Source organism: Cryptomeria japonica, unplaced genomic scaffold (assembly GCF_030272615.1).
Source record: "Cryptomeria japonica unplaced genomic scaffold, Sugi_1.0 HiC_scaffold_427, whole genome shotgun sequence".
Classification (NCBI taxonomy): domain Eukaryota; kingdom Viridiplantae; phylum Streptophyta; class Pinopsida; order Cupressales; family Cupressaceae; genus Cryptomeria; species Cryptomeria japonica.
Genome location: NW_026729247.1, coordinates 1 through 25,818, shown reverse-complemented (window position 1 = coordinate 25,818; position 25,818 = coordinate 1). Strand labels below are relative to the sequence as shown.

Sequence of the window (25,818 nt, the reverse complement as noted above, 5' to 3'; positions counted from 1 at the left end):
GCGAGAAGGACCCAACGGCTAGACGGAAGAGGCTTCAGGGCCGCCTCGGAATGGTCCAAGCATCGGACGCGCTTGGGGCGACTACCGTTGCCAACCCCTTATCCCGCGATGCGTCTGATACACAGATAGTTCCGAGGCGGCCGAGGAGCCTCACCGCATAGCAATCGGGTTGCGAGGCAGATTATTGGGAAGGGAACCCCCTGGGATGCGGCTCAAGCAGTGCCCAAAGGGACTGGAATGCGGAATCACATCGAGAGACCCAAATGCTATACGAGGGCTCAAATCGAATTATCGATTTGGCCACGACATGGACGCATCGGAACGACTACCTTTGCCGAACCACTCGCAATTGCATCCATACCGAAACCAATAGACATTTCCGTTAGAGCCCTCGCATAGCATTCGGGAATCTCGCATGCCCCTCTAAATCGACCAATGCTGGCGCTCAATGAAAATCCGAGCGCTACCACCGTTCGAGCGCCAGCATTGGTCGAGTTAGAGGGGCACGGGGGAGAATGCTCCAGTCAACACCTCCCCTATATAAGTTATTTGTCCGATTCTCGCACAACCGTAGTCTGCCTCGTCGAATCAAACAACGGTCCCAGATTCCGACTTCCGTTCCGTAGAGACCCAAAAGCTAGATGGAGGCTCGCAAGAAAGAGAGTCGGCGCATAGCAATCGGGTTTCTCGAACGTTTAGGGACCGAGCTCACTTGCGGATAGGGCAAAATCCGCCAAGCAACCCAAAAGCTAGACGGGGGCTCGAATCGAATCGCCTAGGCGGCCACAACAACGACGTGTTGGATCGACTACCAGTGCCAAACCATTCAGCAAGACTAGTCTGTGTCGAGGCCGGATAGAGATTCTCAGAGAGCGCCCGCATAGCATTTAGGAGACCTGCCGCGTCCCTCACACTCGACAAATGGTGGTGCACGTTTATAAATCCGAGCGATCCCAACCCTTTCAAGCACCAACATCGGTCGAGATAGAGGGGCACGGAGGGGGCTGCGTGAGACAACACAGTCCCCTATATAAGTTATTTGTCCGATTCTCACACATCCGAAGAATGGTCATCAAATCGGACAACAGCCCAAACTTCCGACTTCCGTCCCAGAAAGCCCAAGAGCTATCTAAAACGTTCATGGCCGGAACTCGATCGCGGCTATACCAGTCCGCCAAGCAACCCAAAAGCTAGACTGGAGCTCTAGTCGAATCACCTCTGTGGCCATTGCAAGGACGTGTTGGAGCGACTACCATTGCCGAACCATTCCGCAGGTCGAGTCCATACCAAGGCCGCATAGAGATTCACGATGAGCTCCTGCATAGCAATCAGGAGACTTGCCGTGTCCATCACAATCGATAAATCCTGGTGCAAGATTTTTGCATCCGAGCGCTCCAACCAGTCGAGCACCAGCATCAATCGACATAAACGGGCACGGGGGGAGGATGCTCGAGAACACTACCTCCCCTATATAAGTTATTTGTCCGATTCTCAAGCAGCCGAAGTCTGGTCATCGAATCGGGTCAAAGACCACAACTTCCGACTTTACCCACAATGCAAGTCATCGAATCGAACATCGGCCCCCGAGTCGGACTCCATGCGTATGTCAGGTCATCGGACCCAAATTCCGCCTTCCTGCGCATGGCGGGCCATCAATATCAACTCGGTCATCGGACCCAAACTCCGCCTTTTTGCGTATGGCACGCCTTCAAATCGGTCATCGGACCCAAATTCCGCCTTCCTGTGCATGGCGGGCCATCAACATCAACTCGGTCATCGGACCCAAATTCCGCCTTTCTGCGCATGGCACGCCATCAACTCGGTCATCGGACCCAAATTCCGCCTTCCTGCGCATGGCAGGTCATCGGACACAAATTCAGACCTCGCCAATATGCCTACGTATCGAATCGGTCATCGGACCCAACTTCCGACTTCATCCATACTGTAGGGTCTTTGAGGTTGGCGCGGTGCGCTCAACCCAGGGAGTCGACCCATCGAAGCATACACCTCCCCTATATAAGCTATTTGTCCGATTCCCACACCTGTGTAGTTTGCACCTCTGACCAGGACATCGACCCCAACTTCCGAACTCGACTGCAACGACGGCACCAGCGCCTTGGTGCGCACCTTGCGACGCACAGTCCCAACATTCGCCTTCCTGCACATGGCAGGTCATCGGACCCAAATTCCGACCTCGCGAGTATGCCTACATATCGAATCGGTCATCGGACCCAACTTCCGACTTCATCCATACCGTAGGGTCTTTGAGGTTGGCGCGGTGCGCTCAACCCGGGGAGTCGACCCAACGAAGCATACACCTCCCCTATATAAGCTATTTGTCCGATTCCCACACCTGTGTAGTTTGCACCTCCGATCAAGACATCGACCCCAACTTCCGAACTCGCCTCCAACGACCGAACCAGCGCCTTGGTGCGCACCTTGCAACGCACAGTGCCAACATTCGCCTTCCTGCACGTGGCAGGTCATCGGACCCAAATTCCGACCTCGCGAGTATGCCTACATATCGAATCGGTCATCGGACCCAACTTCCGACTTCATCCATACCGTAGGGTCTTTGAGGTTGGCGCGGTGCGCTCAACCCGGGGAGTCGACCCAACGAAGCATACACCTCCCCTATATAAGCTATTTGTCCGATTCCCACACCTGTGTAGCTTGCACCTCCGATCAGGACATCGACCCCAACTTCCGAACTCGACTAAAAAGACCGCACCAGCGCCTTGGTGTGCACCTTGCAACGCACAGTGTCAACATTCGCCTTCCTGCACATGGCAGGTCATCGGACCCAAATTCCGACCTCATGAGCATACCTACTAATCGAATTGGTCATCGGACCCAACTTCCGACTTCATCCATACCGTAGGGTCTTTGAGGTTGGCGCGGTGCGCTCAACCTGGGGAGTCGACCCATCGAAGCATACACCTCCCCTATATAAGCTATTTGTCCGATTCCGACACCTGTGTAGTTTGCACCTCCGCTCAGGACATCGACCCCAACTTCCGAACTCGCCTGCAACGACCGAACCAGCGCCTTGGTGCGCACCAAAAGTGCGCACTTTTGGAGGGCACTTTTGTGCGCTCCAAAGGTGCGCACTTTTGGAGGGCACTTTTCTGCGCTCCAAAGGTGCGCACTTTTGGAGGGCACTTTTTGGAGGGCACTTTTCTGCGCTCCAAAGGTGCGCACTTTTGGAGGGCACTTTTTGGAGGGCACTTTTCTGCGCTCCAAAGGTGCGCACTTTTGGAGGGCACTTTTTGGAGGGCACTTTTCTGCGCTCCAAAGGTGCGCACTTTTGGAGGGCACTTTTTGGAGGGCACTTTTCTGCGCTCCAAAGGTGCGCACTTTTGGAGGGCACTTTTTGGAGGGCACTTTTCTGCGCTCCAAAGGTGCGCACTTTTGGAGGGCACTTTTCTGCGCTCCAAAGGTGCGCACTTTTGGAGGGCACTTTTTGGAGGGCACTTTTCTGCGCTCCAAAGGTGCGCACTTTTGGAGGGCACTTTTTGGAGGGCACTTTTCTGCGCTCCAAAGGTGCGCACTTTTGGAGGGCACTTTTTGGAGGGCACTTTTCTGCGCTCCAAAGGTGCGCACTTTTGGAGGGCACTTTTGTGCACTCCAAAGGTGCGCACTTTTGGAGGGCACTTTTCCTGTGCTCCAAAGGTGCACACCTAGGTGAGCACCTTCGACCACACCTTGTAGCACACCAAACTCTGACTTTCGACTTCATCCGCAATGCAGGGTCTTTGAGGTTGGCGCAATGCGCACAACCAGGGGAGTCGACCCATCAAACCCAACACCTCCCCTATATAAGCTATTTGTCTGATTCTCATACATGCGTAGCCTGCAGGAGCAATTAGGACATCGACCCCAACTTTCGGCTTCTAAACGAAAACAAGGTCTTTGAGGTTGGTGTAATGCGAACAACTAGGGGAGTCAACCCATCAAACCCAACACCTCCCCTATATAAGCTATTTGTCTGATTCTCATACATGTGTAGTCTACAGGAGCAATTAGGACATCGACCCCAACTTTTGACTTCTTAACGAAAACAAGGTCTTTGAGGTTGACGTAATGCGCACAACCAGGGGAGTCGACCCATCAAACCCAACACCTCCCCTATATAAGCTATTTGTCCGATTCTCATACATGTGTAGCCTGCAGGAGCCATTAGGACATTGACCCCAACTTTTGACTTCTTAACGAAAACAAGGTCTTTGAGGTTGGCGTAATGCGCACAACCAAGGGAGTTGACCCATCAAACCCAACACCTCCCCTATATAAGCTATTTGTCTGATTCTCATACATGTGTAGCCTGCAACAACGATTAGGACATCCACCCCAACTTCTGAATTCGTCTGCGTTGACCGCACCAAAGGTGCACGCCTTGGTGCTCACCAAAATCCGACTTCCGACTTCTTCTGCTATGCGGGGTCTTTGAGGTTGGCGCAGTGCGCACAACCAGGGGAGTCAACCCACCGAATGCAACACCTCCCCTATATAAGCTATTTGTCTGATTCTCATACATGCGTAGACTGCAGCAATGATTAGGACATCCACCCCAACTTTTGACTTCTTAAACAAGACAGGGTCTTTGAAGTTGGTGCAGTGCACACAACCAGGGGAGTCGACCCATCAAACGCAACACCTCCCCTATATAAAGCTATTTGTCCGATTCTCATACGTGTAGTCTGCAGCAGCGATTAGGACATCGACCCCAACTTCCGAATTTGTTTGCATTGACCGCACCAAAGGTGCACGCCTTGGTGTGCACCCTGGAGTGCACTTTGGTGCTCACCTCGGTGCACACTTTGGTGTGCACCTCGGTGTGCACCAAAGGTGCGCACCTTGGAGCGCACCAAAGGTGTACACTTTGGAGCGCACCACATAGGGTCTTTGAGAGGTTGGCGCAGTGCGCACACCAAGGTGGGTGTTGAGGTGCGTGCCGAGGTGGGTGGGTGCTAGGGTGCGCTCCATGGTGGGTGCCAGGGTGGGTGCGTGCTAGGGTGGATTCCAAAGAGGGTCATAGGGTGGGTGCCAAGGTGGGTTGGTGATATAGTGGGTTCAAAGGTGGGTACTAGGGTGGGTTCCAAGGTGGGTCACAAGTTGGGTGCCAGGATGCGTGGGTGTTAGGTTGGGTGCCAAGGTGGGCTCCTGCGTGGGTGGGTGCTAGGGTGGGTTTCAAGGTGGACGCGAGGGCGGGTGCCAAGGTGGGTAACAAGTTGGGTGTTAGGATGGGTGAGTGCTAGAGTGGGTGCCAAGGTGGGTGGGTGCTAAGGTGGATGCCAAGGTGGTTCACAGGGTGGGTGGGTTCTAGGGTGAGTTCCAAGGTGGGTCACAGGTTCAGTGCTAGGGTGGGTGTCAAGGCGGGTGTCGAGGTGCCTGGGTGCTAGGGTGTGGATGCCAATGTGGGTCATAGGGTGGGTACTAGGGTGGGCTGCAATGTGGGTGCCAAGGTGGGTAACATGCTCGGTGGGTTCTAAATTGGGTGCCAGGGTGGGTGTGCACCCACCTTGCCCGAGGTGGGTGCCAAGGTGCCAGTGTGGGTGGGTGCTAAGGTGGATGCCAAGGTGGGTGAGAAGGTGGGTGATAGGTTGAGTGGTAGGATGGGTGGGTGCCAAGATGGGTCACAGGGTGGGTGCAAGGGTGGGTAGGTGCTAGGGTTGGTGTCAGGGTGGGTGGGTGCTAGGTTGGGTTCCAAGGTGGGTGCGAGGGTGAGTGTCAAGGTGGGTCACAGGTTAGGTGCTAGGATGGGTGAGTGCTAGGGTGCAAAGGTGCCAGGGTGGGTGCTAGGATGGGTCGATGCTAGGGTGAGTGGCAAGGTGGGTCCACAAGTGTCAAGGTGGGTGCCGAGGTGGGTGCCAAGTCGGCGACTGCTATGGTGGATGCCAAGGTGGGTCACGGGGTGGGTGCCAAGTTGCTAGGTTGGGTTCCAAGGTGGGTGCCAACGTGGGTGCTAGGGTGCGTGGGTTAAAGGGTGTGTCACAACGTGGGTGCCAGGATGGGTGCGCACCCACACTGGCCAAGACGGGTGCGGGTGCAAGGTTGGGTTCCAAGCCCGGTCACAGGCTGGGTGCTAGGATGGGTGGGTGCCAAGGTGGGCACCAGGGTGGGTGCACCCACCCTGGCCAAGGTGGGTCACGGGGTGGGTCCTAGGGTGGGTAACGGGGTGGGTACTAAGGTGCGTGCCAAGGTGGGTCATAGGGTGGGTGCCAAGGTGGGCACCAGGGTGGGTGTGCACCAACCCTAGCCAGGGTAGGTCACGGGGTGGTTGTCGGGGTGGGCGTCAAGGAGCCAAGGTGGGTGGCAAGTAGCCAAGTTGCGTGCCAAGGTGGGTGTCGGGGTGGGTGCCAAGGATCCAAGGTGGGTGCCAAGGAACCAAGGTGGGTGTCTGGGTGGGTGCCGAGGTGGGAGCCAGGGTGGGTCCCAAGGTGAGTGCAAAGGTGGGTGCCAGGGTCAAGGTGAGTGCCAATGTGGGTTCCAAGGTGCCAGGGTCAGGGTGAGTGCCAATGTGGGTTCAAAGGTGCTAAGTTGGGTGCGAGGTTGGGTGCGAGGGTGGGTGGGTGCCAAGGTGTGCTAGGTGGAAGCCCGGGTGGGTCGGCATCCCATGGGTGTCGAGTTGGGTGCCTGATGGGTGCTTCTTGTCAAGTTTTAGTCGTCGGGACTCATTTCGAGCCTTAGAGGTCGTTTCTTGTCCGGTTGCCCTGTCTTCGACCTGGGAACCCAATTTTGGTCCTCGGGTCCCATTTTTTTTTGTCTCGCATCCCACTTTTGGCCTGTGGCCTTTTCGGGGTCGATTCTCGTTTTGGGCATCAGAGCATGTTTCTTCTCCTAAAACCCAATATTTGTTTATTAAGTCTCGGAACACATTTTTGTTCTCGTGGACCCATCATGGGTCTTGGAACGCATTTGTGGTCCTTGGGTCCCATTTTGCATCCCGAAACTTGTGTTTTGGTGCTTGATCCCTATTTTGGGTGCCCACCTTGCACCAAGTGCGCACCCGGGGCAAACCGAGCGCCTTGGTGCACCGGGGCAAGATCGAGCGTGCACCCGAGGCGCCCCGAACATGCACCAAGGTGCACTCGGCCCACATGTGAGCGCAGGTCGTTGCGCCCGAGGTGGTGTGTGGGCACCGCGTTGCAGACGGGACACTGCACGCACACGACGCCCCCTCCAGGTGCACGCACGTAGGCCGGGCCGGGTGCACACCCGACGCCCTAGCAAGGTGCGCGCACCCGGGCAGGGCTCACACTTGGCGAACGGGGCGCACTTCGCGAGGGAGGGTGTGCACCTCGACGGGGGTGGGTGGCCGGGGTGGATTCGCACGTGGGTCGCGGTTTGCTAAGTACACACTGCGACAAGCTCATAACGGGTGCGATCATACCAGCGTTAGTGCACCGGATCCCATCAGAACTCCGCAGTTAAGCGCGCTTGGGCCGGAGTAGTACTGGGATGGGTGACCTCCCGGGAAGTCCCGGTGTTGCACCCTTTTTTAGTTTTTCGCCGGGCGTCGCAATGCTATTTGAATAAACCTTTTGCCCGTTTGCGTTCTCGTCGGGGCCGGGCCGGGCCGGGGTGCGCTGCCCGCACTACCGCGCGCGCGGGGGCGACACCGAGCGCGCACCCGAGGCGCCCCGAGCACACAGGCCACGGTGCAACCCGGGCGTTGTGCGCGCACCCCGGTGCGCCCGAGGTGCTGCGCGCGCACCCAGGTGAAATCGGTGTGCACCTCGGCCAGTGCGCGCTCGGTCGAGTCGCGCACGTTGGCCAAGGTGCACGGTGATGTTTCTTACTCTAAGGTTCCGCACCAGACGCCCGGGACAGGTGAGCGAAGCTGGGCGGGGCCGGGTGCGCGGCCGGGGCAGGTGCACGCAGCTGGAGAGAGCTTTGGAGCACACTTCGGAGCGCACCAATGATGCGCTCCATTCAAAAGTTTCCTGAAAAGGCAAAAAAAGTTGAGATTATAGAATTTCCCACTTGAGAGATTGTAAAAAAAAAAAATTTAAAATGAAGGAAACGCGGGTGCCAAGGTGTGCGCAGCCCAGCCAAGGTGTGCGCACCAAGGCGCCCACCCTGGCGAAGGTGCACGCAAGGTGCGCACCCGAGGCAAACCGGACAATTAACCCAACTTTCGACTTCGCGCGCACCTTGGAGCGCACTTCGGAGCGCTCCTTGGTGCGCACCAATCTTGGGCACCTCGGAGTGCACCATGGCGCCCACCAAGGTGCGCACCCGGGGCAAACCGAGCTCCGACTTCGTGCGCACCTTGGAGCGCACGAAAGGTGCGCACCATGGCGCCCACCAAGGTGCGCAGCCCAGCCAAGGCGTGCGCATCAAGGTGCGCACCCTGGCGAAGGTGCGCACCCGGGGCAAACCGAGCTCCGACTTCGTGCGCACCTTGGAGCGCACAAAAGGTGCGCAACCCAGCCAAGGTGTGCGCACCCCGGTCAAACCGAGCTCCGAATCGTGCGCACCAGAGGTGCACGCCATCGTGCGCACCTTGGAGCACACTTCGGAGCCCTCCTTGGTGCGCGCCGATGTTGCGCACCTCGGAGCGCACCCGGGGAAAACAATGCAATTAACCCGACTTTCGACTTCGTGGGCACCTCGGAGCGCTCTCGGGTTCGCACCTCGGAGCACACCGAGGTGCGCACCTTTGATGCGCTGCCTTCACCAATTTCCAGAAAAGGCAAGAAAACATTGAGAAGGTGTGCGCACCGAGGTGCCCACCCTGGCGAAGGTGCACGCGAGGTGCGCACCCGGGGCAAACCGGGCTCCGACTTCGTGCACGCCGCACCTTGGAGCACACTTCGGAGCGCTCCTTGGTGCGCACCAGGGCGCGCAACCCAGCCGAGGTGCCCACCCCGGCGAAGGTGCACGCGAGGTGCGCACCCGGGGCAAACCGGGCTCCGACTTCGTGCACGCCATGGTGCCCACCGCGGCGAAGGTGCACGCGAGGTGCGCACCCGGGGCAAACCGGGCTCCGACTTCGTGCACGCCGCACCTTGGAGCACACTTCGGAGCGCTCCTTGGTGCGCACCATGGTGCCCACCAGGGCGCGCAACCCCGCCGAAGGTGCACGCGAGGTGCGCACCCGGGGCAAACCGGGCTCCGACTTCGTGCACGCCGCACCTTGGAGCACACTTCGGAGCGCTCCTTGGTGCGCACCATGGTGCCCACCAGGGCGCGCAACCCCGCCGAAGGTGCACGCGAGGTGCGCACCCGGGGCAAACCGGGCTCCGACTTCGTGCACGCCATGGTGCGCACCGCGGCGAAGGTGCGCACCCGGGGCAAACCGGGCTCCGACTTCGTGCACGCCGCACCTTGGAGCACACTTCGGAGCGCTCCTTGGTGCGCACCAGGGCGCGCAACCCAGCCGAGGTGCCCACCCCGGCGAAGGTGCACGCGAGGTGCGTACCCGGGGCAAACCGGGCTCCGACTTCGTGCACGCCGCACCTTGGAGCACACTTCGGAGCGCTCCTTGGTGCGCACCATGGTGCCCACCAGGCCGCGCAACCCAGCCAAGGTGTGCGCACCAAGGTGCACGCGAGGTGCGCACCCGGGGCAAACCGGGGTCCGACTTCGTGCACGCCGCACCTTGGAGCACACATCGGGGCGCTCCCGGGTTCGCACCGGCGTTGCGCACCGTGGTGGGCACCTCGGAGCACACCAAGGTGGGCAGCGAGGTGCGCACCTTTGATGCGATGCCTTCACTAATTTCCATAAAAGGCAAAAAAAAAACGAGATTTTAAAATTTCCGTTTTGAAAGATAGTGAGAAAAAGGGAATGCTGGTGCCATCTTGAGCCCGCCCTGGTGCGCAGCCCAGCCAAGGTGTGCGCACCAAGGTGCCCACCCTGGCGAAGGTGCGCGCCCGGGCAATTAACCCAACTTCCAACTTCGCGCGCGCCAGGGTGGGAGCGCACCCAACAACCGGGCCTGGGAAGAGCCAATGCGAGAAACCCCACCAAACGCTCTGACAAAAAAAGAGGGGGCGCTCCAGTAACCCCGCTTCGGAGCGCACCCTGGGCAAACCCAGCCAAGGTGCCCACCCCGGCCAAGGTGCAGGCGAGGTGCGCACCCGGGGCAAACCGGGCTCCGACAACGTGCACGCCGCACCTTGGAGCACACTTCGTAGCGCTCCCGGGTGCGCACCTCAGAGCACACCAAGGTGGGCAGCGAGGTGCGCACCTTTGATGCGCTGCCTTCACTAATTTCCAGAAAAGGCAAAAAAAAAAGGAGATTTTAAAATTTCCGTTTTGAAAGATAGTGAAAAAAACGGAACGCGCGTGCCATCTTGAGCCCGCCCTGGTGCGCAGCCCAGGTAAGGTGCCCACCCTGGCAAAGGTGCGCACCCGGGCAATTAACCCTACTTCCGACTTCGTGCGCGCCAGGGTGGCAACCGGGCCTCGGAAGAGCCAATGCGAGAAACCCCACCAAACGCTCCGACAAAAAAAGAGGCGGCGCTCCAATAACCCCGCTTCGGAGCGCAGCCGGGGCAAACCCAGCCAAGGTGCCCACCCCGACGAAGGTGCACGCGAGGTGCGCACCCGGGGCAAACCGGGCTCCGACAACGTGCACGCAGCACCTTGGAGCACACTTCGAAGCACTCCCGGGTGCCCACCGGCGTTGCGCACCGTGGTGGGCAGCGAGGTGCGCACCTTTGATGCGCTGCCTTCACTAATTTCCAGAAAAAGGCAAAAAAAAATGAGATTTTAAAATTTCCGTTTTGAAAGATAGTGAAAAAAAAGGAACGCGGGTGCCATCTTGAGCCCGCCCTGGTGCGCAGCCCAGGCAAGGCATGCGCACCAAGGTGCCCACCCGAGGTGCACACCCGGGGCAAACCGGGCTCCGACTTCGTGCAGGCCGCACCTTGGAGCACACTTCGGAGCGCTCCTTGGTGCGCACCATGGTGCCCACCAGGGCGCGCAACCCAGCCAAGGTCTGCACACTAAGGTGCCCACCCCGGCGAAGGTGCACGCGAGGTGCGCACCCGGGGCAAACCGGGCTCCGACTTCGTGCACGCCATGGTGCCCACCGCGGCGAAGGTGCACGCGAGGTGCGCACCCGGGGCAAACCGGGCTCCGACTTCGTGCACGCCGCACCTTGGAGCACACTTCGGAGCGCTCCTTGGTGCGCACCATGGTGCCCACCAGGGCGCGCAACCCAGCCAAGGTGTGCGCACCAAGGTGCACGCGAGGTGCGCACCCGGGGCAAACCGGGGTCCGACTTCGTGCACGCCGCACCTTGGAGCACACATCGGAGCGCTCCCAGGTTCGCACCAGCGTTGCGCACCTTTGATGCGCTGCCTTCACTAATTTCCAGAAAAGGCAAAAAAAAACGATATTTTAAAATTTCCGTTCTGAAAGATAGTGAAAAAAACGGAACGCGGGTGCCATCTTGAGCCCTTCCTGGTGCGCAGCCCAGGCAAGTTGTGCGCACCAAGGTGCCCACCCTGGCGGAGGTGCGCGCCCGGGGCAAACCGGGCTCCGACTTCGTGCACTGCATGGTGCCCACCAAGGCGCGCAACCCAGCCAAGGTGCCCACCGCAGCGAAGGTGCACGCGAGGTGCACACCCGGGGCAAACCGGGCTCCGACTTCGTGCACGCCGCACCTTGGAGCACACTTCAGAGCGCTCCTTGGTGCGCACCAGGGCGCGCAACCCAGCCGAGGTGCCCACCCCGGCGAAGGTGCACGCGAGGTGCGCACCCGGGGCAAACCGGGCTCCGACTTCGTGCACGCCATGGTGCCCACCGCGGCGAAGGTGCGCACCCGGGGCAAACCGGGCTCCGACTTCGTGCACGCCGCACCTTGGAGCACACTTCGGAGCGCTCCTTGGTGCGCACCATGGTGCCCACCAGGCCGCGCAACCCAGCCAAGGTGTGCGCACCAAGGTGCACGCGAGGTGCGCACCCGGGGCAAACCGGGGTCCGACTTCGTGCACGCCGCACCTTGGAGCACACATCGGGGCGCTCCCGGGTTCGCACCGGCGTTGCGCACCGTGGTGGGCACCTCGGAGCACACCAAGGTGGGCAGCGAGGTGCGCACCTTTGATGCGATGCCTTCACTAATTTCCATAAAAGGCAAAAAAAAAACGAGATTTTAAAATTTCCGTTTTGAAAGATAGTGAGAAAAAGGGAATGCTGGTGCCATCTTGAGCCCGCCCTGGTGCGCAGCCCAGCCAAGGTTTGCGCACCAAGGTGCCCACCCTGGCGAAGGTGCACGCCCGGGCAATTAACCCAACTTCCAACTTCGCGCGCGCCAGGGTGGGAGCGCACCCAACAACCGGGCCTGGGAAGAGCCAATGCGAGAAACCCCACCAAACTCTCTGACAAAAAAAGAGGGGGCGCTCCAGTAACCCCGCTTCGGAGCGCACCCTGGGCAAACCCAGCCAAGGTGCCCACCCCGGCCAAGGTGCAGGCGAGGTGCGCACCCGGGGCAAACCGGGCTCCGACAACGTGCACGCCGCACCTTGGAGCACACTTCGTAGCGCTCCCGGGTGCGCACCTCAGAGCACACCAAGGTGGGCAGCGAGGTGCGCACCTTTGATGCGCTGCCTTCACTAATTTCCAGAAAAGGCAAAAAAAAAAGGAGATTTTAAAATTTCCGTTTTGAAAGATAGTGAAAAAAACGGAACGCGCGTGCCATCTTGAGCCCGCCCTGGTGCGCAGCCCAGGTAAGGTGCCACCCTGGCAAAGGTGCGCACCCGGGCAATTAACCCTACTTCCGACTTCGTGCGCGCCAGGGTGGCAACCGGGCCTCGGAAGAGCCAATGCGAGAAACCCCACCAAACGCTCCGACAAAAAAAGAGGCGGCGCTCCAATAACCCCGCTTCGGAGCGCAGCCGGGGCAAACCAAGCCAAGGTGCCCACCCCGACGAAGGTGCACGCGAGGTGCGCACCCGGGGCAAACCGGGCTCCGACAACGTGCACGCAGCACCTTGGAGCACACTTCGAAGCACTCCCGGGTGCCCACCGGCGTTGCGCACCGTGGTGGGCAGCGAGGTGCGCACCTTTGATGCGCTGCCTTCACTAATTTCCAGAAAAAGGCAAAAAAAAATGAGATTTTAAAATTTCCGTTTTGAAAGATAGTGAAAAAAAAGGAACGCGGGTGCCATCTTGAGCCCGCCCTGGTGCGCAGCCCAGGCAAGGCATGCGCACCAAGGTGCCCACCCGAGGTGCACACCCGGGGCAAACCGGGCTCCGACTTCGTGCAGGCCGCACCTTGGAGCACACTTCGGAGCGCTCCTTGGTGCGCACCATGGTGCCCACCAGGGCGCACCCGAGGCAAACCGGGCTCCGACTTCGTGCACGCCGCACCTTGGAGCACACATCGGAGCGCTCCCAGGTTCGCACCAGCGTTGCGCACCTTTGATGCGCTGCCTTCACTAATTTCCAGAAAAGGCAAAAAAAAACGATATTTTAAAATTTCCGTTCTGAAAGATAGTGAAAAAAACGGAACGCGGGTGCCATCTTGAGCCCTTCCTGATGCGCAGCCCAGGCAAGTTGTGCGCACCAAGGTGCCCACCCTGGCGGAGGTGCGCGCCCGGGGCAAACCGGGCTCCGACTTCGTGCACTGCATGGTGCCCACCAAGGCGCGCAACCCAGCCAAGGTGCCCACCGCAGCGAAGGTGCACGCGAGGTGCGCACCCGAGGTGCACACCCGGGGCAAACCGGGCTCCGACTTCGTGCACGCCGCACCTTGGAGCACACTTCAGAGCGCTCCTTGGTACGCACCAGGGCGCGCAACCCAGCCAAGGTGCTCACCCCGGCGAAGGTGCACGCGAGGTGCGCACCCGGGGCAAACCGGGCTCGGACTTCGTGCACGCCGCACCTTGGAGCACACATCGGAGCGCTCCCGGGTTCGCACCAGCATTGCGCACCTTTGATGCGCTGCCTTCACTAATTTCCAGAAAAGGCAAAAAAAAGAAAAAAATGAGATTTTAAAATTTCCGTTTTGAAAGATAGTGAAAAAAACGGAACGCGGGTGCCATCTTGAGCCCGCCCTGGTGTGCAGCCCAGGCAAGTTGTGCGCACCAAGGCACCCACCCTGGCCAAGGTGGGTCACGGGGTGGGTCCTAGGGTGGGTAACGGGGTGGGTACTAAGGTGCGTGCCAAGGTGGGTCATAGGGTGGGTGCCAAGGTGGGCACCAGGGTGGGTGTGCACCAACCCTAGCCAGGGTAGGTCACGGGGTGGTTGTCGGGGTGGGCGTCAAGGAGCCAAGGTGGGTGGCAAGTAGCCAAGTTGCGTGCCAAGGTGGGTGTCGGGGTGGGTGCCAAGGATCCAAGGTGGGTGCCAAGGAACCAAGGTGGGTGTCTGGGTGGGTGCCGAGGTGGGAGCCAGGGTGGGTCCCAAGGTGAGTGCAAAGGTGGGTGCCAGGGTCAAGGTGAGTGCCAATGTGGGTTCCAAGGTGCCAGGGTCAGGGTGAGTGCCAATGTGGGTTCAAAGGTGCTAAGTTGGGTGCGAGGTTGGGTGCGAGGGTGGGTGGGTGCCAAGGTGTGCTAGGTGGAAGCCCGGGTGGGTCGGCATCCCATGGGTGTCGAGTTGGGTGCCTGATGGGTGCTTCTTGTCAAGTTTTAGTCGTCGGGACTCATTTCGAGCCTTAGAGGTCGTTTCTTGTCCGGTTGCCCTGTCTTCGACCTGGGAACCCAATTTTGGTCCTCGGGTCCCATTTTTTTTTGTCTCGCATCCCACTTTTGGCCTGTGGCCTTTTCGGGGTCGATTCTCGTTTTGGGCATCAGAGCATGTTTCTTCTCCTAAAACCCAATATTTGTTTATTAAGTCTCGGAACACATTTTTGTTCTCGTGGACCCATCATGGGTCTTGGAACGCATTTGTGGTCCTTGGGTCCCATTTTGCATCCCGAAACTTGTGTTTTGGTGCTTGATCCCTATTTTGGGTGCCCACCTTGCACCAAGTGCGCACCCGGGGCAAACCGAGCGCCTTGGTGCACCGGGGCAAGATCGAGCGTGCACCCGAGGCGCCCCGAACATGCACCAAGGTGCACTCGGCCCACATGTGAGCGCAGGTCGTTGCGCCCGAGGTGGTGTGTGGGCACCGCGTTGCAGACGGGACACTGCACGCACACGACGCCCCCTCCAGGTGCACGCACGTAGGCCGGGCCGGGTGCACACCCGACGCCCTAGCAAGGTGCGCGCACCCGGGCAGGGCTCACACTTGGCGAACGGGGCGCACTTCGCGAGGGAGGGTGTGCACCTCGACGGGGGTGGGTGGCCGGGGTGGATTCGCACGTGGGTCGCGGTTTGCTAAGTACACACTGCGACAAGCTCATAACGGGTGCGATCATACCAGCGTTAGTGCACCGGATCCCATCAGAACTCCGCAGTTAAGCGCGCTTGGGCCGGAGTAGTACTGGGATGGGTGACCTCCCGGGAAGTCCCGGTGTTGCACCCTTTTTTAGTTTTTCGCCGGGCGTCGCAATGCTATTTGAATAAACCTTTTGCCCGTTTGCGTTCTCGTCGGGGCCGGGCCGGGCCGGGGTGCGCTGCCCGCACTACCGCGCGCGCGGGGGCGACACCGAGCGCGCACCCGAGGCGCCCCGAGCACACAGGCCACGGTGCAACCCGGGCGTTGTGCGCGCACCCCGGTGCGCCCGAGGTGCTGCGCGCGCACCCAGGTGAAATCGGTGTGCACCTCGGCCAGTGCGCGCTCGGTCGAGTCGCGCACGTTGGCCAAGGTGCACGGTGATGTTTCTTACTCTAAGGTTCCGCACCAGACGCCCGGGACAGGTGAGCGAAGCTGGGCGGGGCCGGGTGCGCGGCCGGGGCAGGTGCACGCAGCTGGAGAGAGCTTTGGAGCACACTTCGGAGCGCACCAATGATGCGCTCCATTCAAAAGTTTCCTGAAAAGGCAAAAAAAGTTGAGATTATAGAATTTCCCACTTGAGAGATTGTAAAAAAAAAAAATTTAAAATGAAGGAAACGCGGGTGCCAAGGTGTGCGCAGCCCAGCCAAGGTGTGCGCACCAAGGCGCCCACCCTGGCGAAGGTGCACGCAAGGTGCGCACCCGAGGCAAACCGGACAATTAACCCAACTTTCGACTTCGCGCGCACCTTGGAGCGCACTTCGGAGCGCTCCTTGGTGCGCACCAATCTTGGGCACCTCGGAGTGCACCATGGCGCCCACCAAGGTGCGCACCCGGGGCAAACCGAGCTCCGACTTCGTGCGCACCTTGGAGCGCACGAAAGGTGCGCACCATGGCGCCCACCAAGGTGCGCAGCCCAGCCAAGGCGTGCGCATCAAGGTGCGCACCCTGGCGAAGGTGCGCACCCGGGGCAAACCGAGCTCCGACTTCGTGCGCACCTTGGAGCGCACAAAAGGTGCGCAACCCAGCCAAGGTGTGCGCACCCCGGTCAAACCGAGCTCCGAATCGTGCGCACCAGAGGTGCACGCCATCGTGCGCACCTTGGAGCACACTTCGGAGCCCTCCTTGGTGCGCGCCGATGTTGCGCACCTCGGAGCGCACCCGGGGAAAACAATGCAATTAACCCGACTTTCGACTTCGTGGGCACCTCGGAGCGCTCTCGGGTTCGCACCTCGGAGCACACCGAGGTGCGCACCTTTGATGCGCTGCCTTCACCAATTTCCAGAAAAGGCAAGAAAACATTGAGAAGGTGTGCGCACCGAGGTGCCCACCCTGGCGAAGGTGCACGCGAGGTGCGCACCCGGGGCAAACCGGGCTCCGACTTCGTGCACGCCGCACCTTGGAGCACACTTCGGAGCGCTCCTTGGTGCGCACCAGGGCGCGCAACCCAGCCGAGGTGCCCACCCCGGCGAAGGTGCACGCGAGGTGCGCACCCGGGGCAAACCGGGCTCCGACTTCGTGCACGCCATGGTGCCCACCGCGGCGAAGGTGCACGCGAGGTGCGCACCCGGGGCAAACCGGGCTCCGACTTCGTGCACGCCGCACCTTGGAGCACACTTCGGAGCGCTCCTTGGTGCGCACCATGGTGCCCACCAGGGCGCGCAACCCCGCCGAAGGTGCACGCGAGGTGCGCACCCGGGGCAAACCGGGCTCCGACTTCGTGCACGCCGCACCTTGGAGCACACTTCGGAGCGCTCCTTGGTGCGCACCATGGTGCCCACCAGGGCGCGCAACCCCGCCGAAGGTGCACGCGAGGTGCGCACCCGGGGCAAACCGGGCTCCGACTTCGTGCACGCCATGGTGCGCACCGCGGCGAAGGTGCGCACCCGGGGCAAACCGGGCTCCGACTTCGTGCACGCCGCACCTTGGAGCACACTTCGGAGCGCTCCTTGGTGCGCACCAGGGCGCGCAACCCAGCCGAGGTGCCCACCCCGGCGAAGGTGCACGCGAGGTGCGTACCCGGGGCAAACCGGGCTCCGACTTCGTGCACGCCGCACCTTGGAGCACACTTCGGAGCGCTCCTTGGTGCGCACCATGGTGCCCACCAGGCCGCGCAACCCAGCCAAGGTGTGCGCACCAAGGTGCACGCGAGGTGCGCACCCGGGGCAAACCGGGGTCCGACTTCGTGCACGCCGCACCTTGGAGCACACATCGGGGCGCTCCCGGGTTCGCACCGGCGTTGCGCACCGTGGTGGGCACCTCGGAGCACACCAAGGTGGGCAGCGAGGTGCGCACCTTTGATGCGATGCCTTCACTAATTTCCATAAAAGGCAAAAAAAAAACGAGATTTTAAAATTTCCGTTTTGAAAGATAGTGAGAAAAAGGGAATGCTGGTGCCATCTTGAGCCCGCCCTGGTGCGCAGCCCAGCCAAGGTGTGCGCACCAAGGTGCCCACCCTGGCGAAGGTGCGCGCCCGGGCAATTAACCCAACTTCCAACTTCGCGCGCGCCAGGGTGGGAGCGCACCCAACAACCGGGCCTGGGAAGAGCCAATGCGAGAAACCCCACCAAACGCTCTGACAAAAAAAGAGGGGGCGCTCCAGTAACCCCGCTTCGGAGCGCACCCTGGGCAAACCCAGCCAAGGTGCCCACCCCGGCCAAGGTGCAGGCGAGGTGCGCACCCGGGGCAAACCGGGCTCCGACAACGTGCACGCCGCACCTTGGAGCACACTTCGTAGCGCTCCCGGGTGCGCACCTCAGAGCACACCAAGGTGGGCAGCGAGGTGCGCACCTTTGATGCGCTGCCTTCACTAATTTCCAGAAAAGGCAAAAAAAAAAGGAGATTTTAAAATTTCCGTTTTGAAAGATAGTGAAAAAAACGGAACGCGCGTGCCATCTTGAGCCCGCCCTGGTGCGCAGCCCAGGTAAGGTGCCCACCCTGGCAAAGGTGCGCACCCGGGCAATTAACCCTACTTCCGACTTCGTGCGCGCCAGGGTGGCAACCGGGCCTCGGAAGAGCCAATGCGAGAAACCCCACCAAACGCTCCGACAAAAAAAGAGGCGGCGCTCCAATAACCCCGCTTCGGAGCGCAGCCGGGGCAAACCCAGCCAAGGTGCCCACCCCGACGAAGGTGCACGCGAGGTGCGCACCCGGGGCAAACCGGGCTCCGACAACGTGCACGCAGCACCTTGGAGCACACTTCGAAGCACTCCCGGGTGCCCACCGGCGTTGCGCACCGTGGTGGGCAGCGAGGTGCGCACCTTTGATGCGCTGCCTTCACTAATTTCCAGAAAAAGGCAAAAAAAAATGAGATTTTAAAATTTCCGTTTTGAAAGATAGTGAAAAAAAAGGAACGCGGGTGCCATCTTGAGCCCGCCCTGGTGCGCAGCCCAGGCAAGGCATGCGCACCAAGGTGCCCACCCGAGGTGCACACCCGGGGCAAACCGGGCTCCGACTTCGTGCAGGCCGCACCTTGGAGCACACTTCGGAGCGCTCCTTGGTGCGCACCATGGTGCCCACCAGGGCGCGCAACCCAGCCAAGGTCTGCACACCAAGGTGCCCACCCCGGCGAAGGTGCACGCGAGGTGCGCACCCGGGGCAAACCGGGCTCCGACTTCGTGCACGCCATGGTGCCCACCGCGGCGAAGGTGCACGCGAGGTGCGCACCCGGGGCAAACCGGGCTCCGACTTCGTGCACGCCGCACCTTGGAGCACACTTCGGAGCGCTCCTTGGTGCGCACCATGGTGCCCACCAGGGCGCGCAACCCAGCCAAGGTGTGCGCACCAAGGTGCACGCGAGGTGCGCACCCGGGGCAAACCGGGGTCCGACTTCGTGCACGCCGCACCTTGGAGCACACATCGGAGCGCTCCCAGGTTCGCACCAGCGTTGCGCACCTTTGATGCGCTGCCTTCACTAATTTCCAGAAAAGGCAAAAAAAAACGATATTTTAAAATTTCCGTTCTGAAAGATAGTGAAAAAAACGGAACGCGGGTGCCATCTTGAGCCCTTCCTGGTGCGCAGCCCAGGCAAGTTGTGCGCACCAAGGTGCCCACCCTGGCGGAGGTGCGCGCCCGGGGCAAACCGGGCTCCGACTTCGTGCACTGCATGGTGCCCACCAAGGCGCGCAACCCAGCCAAGGTGCCCACCGCAGCGAAGGTGCACGCGAGGTGCACACCCGGGGCAAACCGGGCTCCGACTTCGTGCACGCCGCACCTTGGAGCACACTTCAGAGCGCTCCTTGGTGCGCACCAGGGCGCGCAACCCAGCCGAGGTGCCCACCCCGGCGAAGGTGCACGCGAGGTGCGCACCCGGGGCAAACCGGGCTCCGACTTCGTGCACGCCATGGTGCCCACCGCGGCGAAGGTGCGCACCCGGGGCAAACCGGGCTCCGACTTCGTGCACGCCACACCTTGGAGCACACTTCGGAGCGCTCCTTGGTGCGCACCATGGTGCCCACCAGGCCGCGCAACCCAGCCAAGGTGTGCGCACCAAGGTGCACGCGAGGTGCGCACCCGGGGCAAACCGGGGTCCGACTTCGTGCACGCCGCACCTTGGAGCACACATCGGGGCGCTCCCGGGTTCGCACCGGCGTTGCGCACCGTGGTGGGCACCTCGGAGCACACCAAGGTGGGCAGCGAGGTGCGCACCTTTGATGCGATGCCTTCACTAATTTCCATAAAAGGCAAAAAAAAAACGAGATTTTAAAATTTCCGTTTTGAAAGATAGTGAGAAAAAGGGAATGCTGGTGCCATCTTGAGCCCGCCCTGGTGCGCAGCCCAGCCAAGGTTTGCGCACCAAGGTGCCCACCCTGGCGAAGGTGCGCGCCCGGGCAATTAACCCAACTTCCAACTTCGCGCGCGCCAGGGTGGGAGCGCACCCAACAACCGGGCCTGGGAAGAGCCAATGCGAGAAACCCCACCAAACTCTCTGACAAAAAAAGAGGGGGCGCTCCAGTAACCCCGCTTCGGAGCGCACCCTGGGCAAACCCAGCCAAGGTGCCCACCCCGGCCAAGGTGCAGGCGAGGTGCGCACCCGGGGCAAACCGGGCTCCGACAACGTGCACGCCGCACCTTGGAGCACACTTCGTAGCGCTCCCGGGTGCGCACCTCAGAGCACACCAAGGTGGGCAGCGAGGTGCGCACCTTTGATGCGCTGCCTTCACTAATTTCCAGAAAAGGCAAAAAAAAAAGGAGATTTTAAAATTTCCGTTTTGAAAGATAGTGAAAAAAACGGAACGCGCGTGCCATCTTGAGCCCGCCCTGGTGCGCAGCCCAGGTAAGGTGCCACCCTGGCAAAGGTGCGCACCCGGGCAATTAACCCTACTTCCGACTTCGTGCGCGCCAGGGTGGCAACCGGGCCTCGGAAGAGCCAATGCGAGAAACCCCACCAAACGCTCCGACAAAAAAAGAGGCGGCGCTCCAATAACCCCGCTTCGGAGCGCAGCCGGGGCAAACCAAGCCAAGGTGCCCACCCCGACGAAGGTGCACGCGAGGTGCGCACCCGGGGCAAACCGGGCTCCGACAACGTGCACGCAGCACCTTGGAGCACACTTCGAAGCACTCCCGGGTGCCCACCGGCGTTGCGCACCGTGGTGGGCAGCGAGGTGCGCACCTTTGATGCGCTGCCTTCACTAATTTCCAGAAAAAGGCAAAAAAAAATGAGATTTTAAAATTTCCGTTTTGAAAGATAGTGAAAAAAAAGGAACGCGGGTGCCATCTTGAGCCCGCCCTGGTGCGCAGCCCAGGCAAGGCATGCGCACCAAGGTGCCCACCCGAGGTGCACACCCGGGGCAAACCGGGCTCCGACTTCGTGCAGGCCGCACCTTGGAGCACACTTCGGAGCGCTCCTTGGTGCGCACCATGGTGCCCACCAGGGCGCACCCGAGGCAAACCGGGCTCCGACTTCGTGCACGCCGCACCTTGGAGCACACATCGGAGCGCTCCCAGGTTCGCACCAGCGTTGCGCACCTTTGATGCGCTGCCTTCACTAATTTCCAGAAAAGGCAAAAAAAAACGATATTTTAAAATTTCCGTTCTGAAAGATAGTGAAAAAAACGGAACGCGGGTGCCATCTTGAGCCCTTCCTGATGCGCAGCCCAGGCAAGTTGTGCGCACCAAGGTGCCCACCCTGGCGGAGGTGCGCGCCCGGGGCAAACCGGGCTCCGACTTCGTGCACTGCATGGTGCCCACCAAGGCGCGCAACCCAGCCAAGGTGCCCACCGCAGCGAAGGTGCACGCGAGGTGCGCACCCGAGGTGCACACCCGGGGCAAACCGGGCTCCGACTTCGTGCACGCCGCACCTTGGAGCACACTTCAGAGCGCTCCTTGGTACGCACCAGGGCGCGCAACCCAGCCAAGGTGCTCACCCCGGCGAAGGTGCACGCGAGGTGCGCACCCGGGGCAAACCGGGCTCGGACTTCGTGCACGCCGCACCTTGGAGCACACATCGGAGCGCTCCCGGGTTCGCACCAGCATTGCGCACCTTTGATGCGCTGCCTTCACTAATTTCCAGAAAAGGCAAAAAAAAGAAAAAAATGAGATTTTAAAATTTCCGTTTTGAAAGATAGTGAAAAAAACGGAACGCGGGTGCCATCTTGAGCCCGCCCTGGTGTGCAGCCCAGGCAAGTTGTGCGCACCAAGGCACCCACCCTGGCCAAGGTGGGTCACGGGGTGGGTCCTAGGGTGGGTAACGGGGTGGGTACTAAGGTGCGTGCCAAGGTGGGTCATAGGGTGGGTGCCAAGGTGGGCACCAGGGTGGGTGTGCACCAACCCTAGCCAGGGTAGGTCACGGGGTGGTTGTCGGGGTGGGCGTCAAGGAGCCAAGGTGGGTGGCAAGTAGCCAAGTTGCGTGCCAAGGTGGGTGTCGGGGTGGGTGCCAAGGATCCAAGGTGGGTGCCAAGGAACCAAGGTGGGTGTCTGGGTGGGTGCCGAGGTGGGAGCCAGGGTGGGTCCCAAGGTGAGTGCAAAGGTGGGTGCCAGGGTCAAGGTGAGTGCCAATGTGGGTTCCAAGGTGCCAGGGTCAGGGTGAGTGCCAATGTGGGTTCAAAGGTGCTAAGTTGGGTGCGAGGTTGGGTGCGAGGGTGGGTGGGTGCCAAGGTGTGCTAGGTGGAAGCCCGGGTGGGTCGGCATCCCATGGGTGTCGAGTTGGGTGCCTGATGGGTGCTTCTTGTCAAGTTTTAGTCGTCGGGACTCATTTCGAGCCTTAGAGGTCGTTTCTTGTCCGGTTGCCCTGTCTTCGACCTGGGAACCCAATTTTGGTCCTCGGGTCCCATTTTTTTTTGTCTCGCATCCCACTTTTGGCCTGTGGCCTTTTCGGGGTCGATTCTCGTTTTGGGCATCAGAGCATGTTTCTTCTCCTAAAACCCAATATTTGTTTATTAAGTCTCGGAACACATTTTTGTTCTCGTGGACCCATCATGGGTCTTGGAACGCATTTGTGGTCCTTGGGTCCCATTTTGCATCCCGAAACTTGTGTTTTGGTGCTTGATCCCTATTTTGGGTGCCCACCTTGCACCAAGTGCGCACCCGGGGCAAACCGAGCGCCTTGGTGCACCGGGGCAAGATCGAGCGTGCACCCGAGGCGCCCCGAACATGCACCAAGGTGCACTCGGCCCACATGTGAGCGCAGGTCGTTGCGCCCGAGGTGGTGTGTGGGCACCGCGTTGCAGACGGGACACTGCACGCACACGACGCCCCCTCCAGGTGCACGCACGTAGGCCGGGCCGGGTGCACACCCGACGCCCTAGCAAGGTGCGCGCACCCGGGCAGGGCTCACACTTGGCGAACGGGGCGCACTTCGCGAGGGAGGGTGTGCACCTCGACGGGGGTGGGTGGCCGGGGTGGATTCGCACGTGGGTCGCGGTTTGCTAAGTACACACTGCGACAAGCTCATAACGGGTGCGATCATACCAGCGTTAGTGCACCGGATCCCATCAGAACTCCGCAGTTAAGCGCGCTTGGGCCGGAGTAGTACTGGGATGGGTGACCTCCCGGGAAGTCCCGGTGTTGCACCCTTTTTTAGTTTTTCGCCGGGCGTCGCAATGCTATTTGAATAAACCTTTTGCCCGTTTGCGTTCTCGTCGGGGCCGGGCCGGGCCGGGGTGCGCTGCCCGCACTACCGCGCGCGCGGGGGCGACACCGAGCGCGCACCCGAGGCGCCCCGAGCACACAGGCCACGGTGCAACCCGGGCGTTGTGCGCGCACCCCGGTGCGCCCGAGGTGCTGCGCGCGCACCCAGGTGAAATCGGTGTGCACCTCGGCCAGTGCGCGCTCGGTCGAGTCGCGCACGTTGGCCAAGGTGCACGGTGATGTTTCTTACTCTAAGGTTCCGCACCAGACGCCCGGGACAGGTGAGCGAAGCTGGGCGGGGCCGGGTGCGCGGCCGGGGCAGGTGCACGCAGCTGGAGAGAGCTTTGGAGCACACTTCGGAGCGCACCAATGATGCGCTCCATTCAAAAGTTTCCTGAAAAGGCAAAAAAAGTTGAGATTATAGAATTTCCCACTTGAGAGATTGTAAAAAAAAAAAATTTAAAATGAAGGAAACGCGGGTGCCAAGGTGTGCGCAGCCCAGCCAAGGTGTGCGCACCAAGGCGCCCACCCTGGCGAAGGTGCACGCAAGGTGCGCACCCGAGGCAAACCGGACAATTAACCCAACTTTCGACTTCGCGCGCACCTTGGAGCGCACTTCGGAGCGCTCCTTGGTGCGCACCAATCTTGGGCACCTCGGAGTGCACCATGGCGCCCACCAAGGTGCGCACCCGGGGCAAACCGAGCTCCGACTTCGTGCGCACCTTGGAGCGCACGAAAGGTGCGCACCATGGCGCCCACCAAGGTGCGCAGCCCAGCCAAGGCGTGCGCATCAAGGTGCGCACCCTGGCGAAGGTGCGCACCCGGGGCAAACCGAGCTCCGACTTCGTGCGCACCTTGGAGCGCACAAAAGGTGCGCAACCCAGCCAAGGTGTGCGCACCCCGGTCAAACCGAGCTCCGAATCGTGCGCACCAGAGGTGCACGCCATCGTGCGCACCTTGGAGCACACTTCGGAGCCCTCCTTGGTGCGCGCCGATGTTGCGCACCTCGGAGCGCACCCGGGGAAAACAATGCAATTAACCCGACTTTCGACTTCGTGGGCACCTCGGAGCGCTCTCGGGTTCGCACCTCGGAGCACACCGAGGTGCGCACCTTTGATGCGCTGCCTTCACCAATTTCCAGAAAAGGCAAGAAAACATTGAGAAGGTGTGCGCACCGAGGTGCCCACCCTGGCGAAGGTGCACGCGAGGTGCGCACCCGGGGCAAACCGGGCTCCGACTTCGTGCACGCCGCACCTTGGAGCACACTTCGGAGCGCTCCTTGGTGCGCACCAGGGCGCGCAACCCAGCCGAGGTGCCCACCCCGGCGAAGGTGCACGCGAGGTGCGCACCCGGGGCAAACCGGGCTCCGACTTCGTGCACGCCATGGTGCCCACCGCGGCGAAGGTGCACGCGAGGTGCGCACCCGGGGCAAACCGGGCTCCGACTTCGTGCACGCCGCACCTTGGAGCACACTTCGGAGCGCTCCTTGGTGCGCACCATGGTGCCCACCAGGGCGCGCAACCCCGCCGAAGGTGCACGCGAGGTGCGCACCCGGGGCAAACCGGGCTCCGACTTCGTGCACGCCGCACCTTGGAGCACACTTCGGAGCGCTCCTTGGTGCGCACCATGGTGCCCACCAGGGCGCGCAACCCCGCCGAAGGTGCACGCGAGGTGCGCACCCGGGGCAAACCGGGCTCCGACTTCGTGCACGCCATGGTGCGCACCGCGGCGAAGGTGCGCACCCGGGGCAAACCGGGCTCCGACTTCGTGCACGCCGCACCTTGGAGCACACTTCGGAGCGCTCCTTGGTGCGCACCAGGGCGCGCAACCCAGCCGAGGTGCCCACCCCGGCGAAGGTGCACGCGAGGTGCGTACCCGGGGCAAACCGGGCTCCGACTTCGTGCACGCCGCACCTTGGAGCACACTTCGGAGCGCTCCTTGGTGCGCACCATGGTGCCCACCAGGCCGCGCAACCCAGCCAAGGTGTGCGCACCAAGGTGCACGCGAGGTGCGCACCCGGGGCAAACCGGGGTCCGACTTCGTGCACGCCGCACCTTGGAGCACACATCGGGGCGCTCCCGGGTTCGCACCGGCGTTGCGCACCGTGGTGGGCACCTCGGAGCACACCAAGGTGGGCAGCGAGGTGCGCACCTTTGATGCGATGCCTTCACTAATTTCCATAAAAGGCAAAAAAAAAACGAGATTTTAAAATTTCCGTTTTGAAAGATAGTGAGAAAAAGGGAATGCTGGTGCCATCTTGAGCCCGCCCTGGTGCGCAGCCCAGCCAAGGTGTGCGCACCAAGGTGCCCACCCTGGCGAAGGTGCGCGCCCGGGCAATTAACCCAACTTCCAACTTCGCGCGCGCCAGGGTGGGAGCGCACCCAACAACCGGGCCTGGGAAGAGCCAATGCGAGAAACCC

At 61.1% G+C, this 25,818-nt stretch overlaps 3 non-coding genes across 3 annotated transcripts; all 3 read left to right on the top strand.

Moving 5' to 3' along the window:
• The first annotated feature begins 7,379 nt into the window (after nucleotides 1-7,379).
• Nucleotides 7,380-7,498, top strand: LOC131871579 (5S ribosomal RNA). Its single transcript, XR_009369793.1, has one exon. It is a non-coding gene; the product is annotated as a 5S ribosomal RNA (ribosomal RNA).
• Nucleotides 7,499-15,302: 7,804 nt separating this feature from the next.
• On the top strand, nucleotides 15,303-15,421 carry LOC131871577 (5S ribosomal RNA). Its single transcript, XR_009369791.1, has one exon. It is a non-coding gene; the product is annotated as a 5S ribosomal RNA (ribosomal RNA).
• Nucleotides 15,422-23,225: 7,804 nt separating this feature from the next.
• On the top strand, nucleotides 23,226-23,344 carry LOC131871566 (5S ribosomal RNA). The gene has a single exon (XR_009369780.1). It is a non-coding gene; the product is annotated as a 5S ribosomal RNA (ribosomal RNA).
• Nucleotides 23,345-25,818: the final 2,474 nt, after the last annotated feature.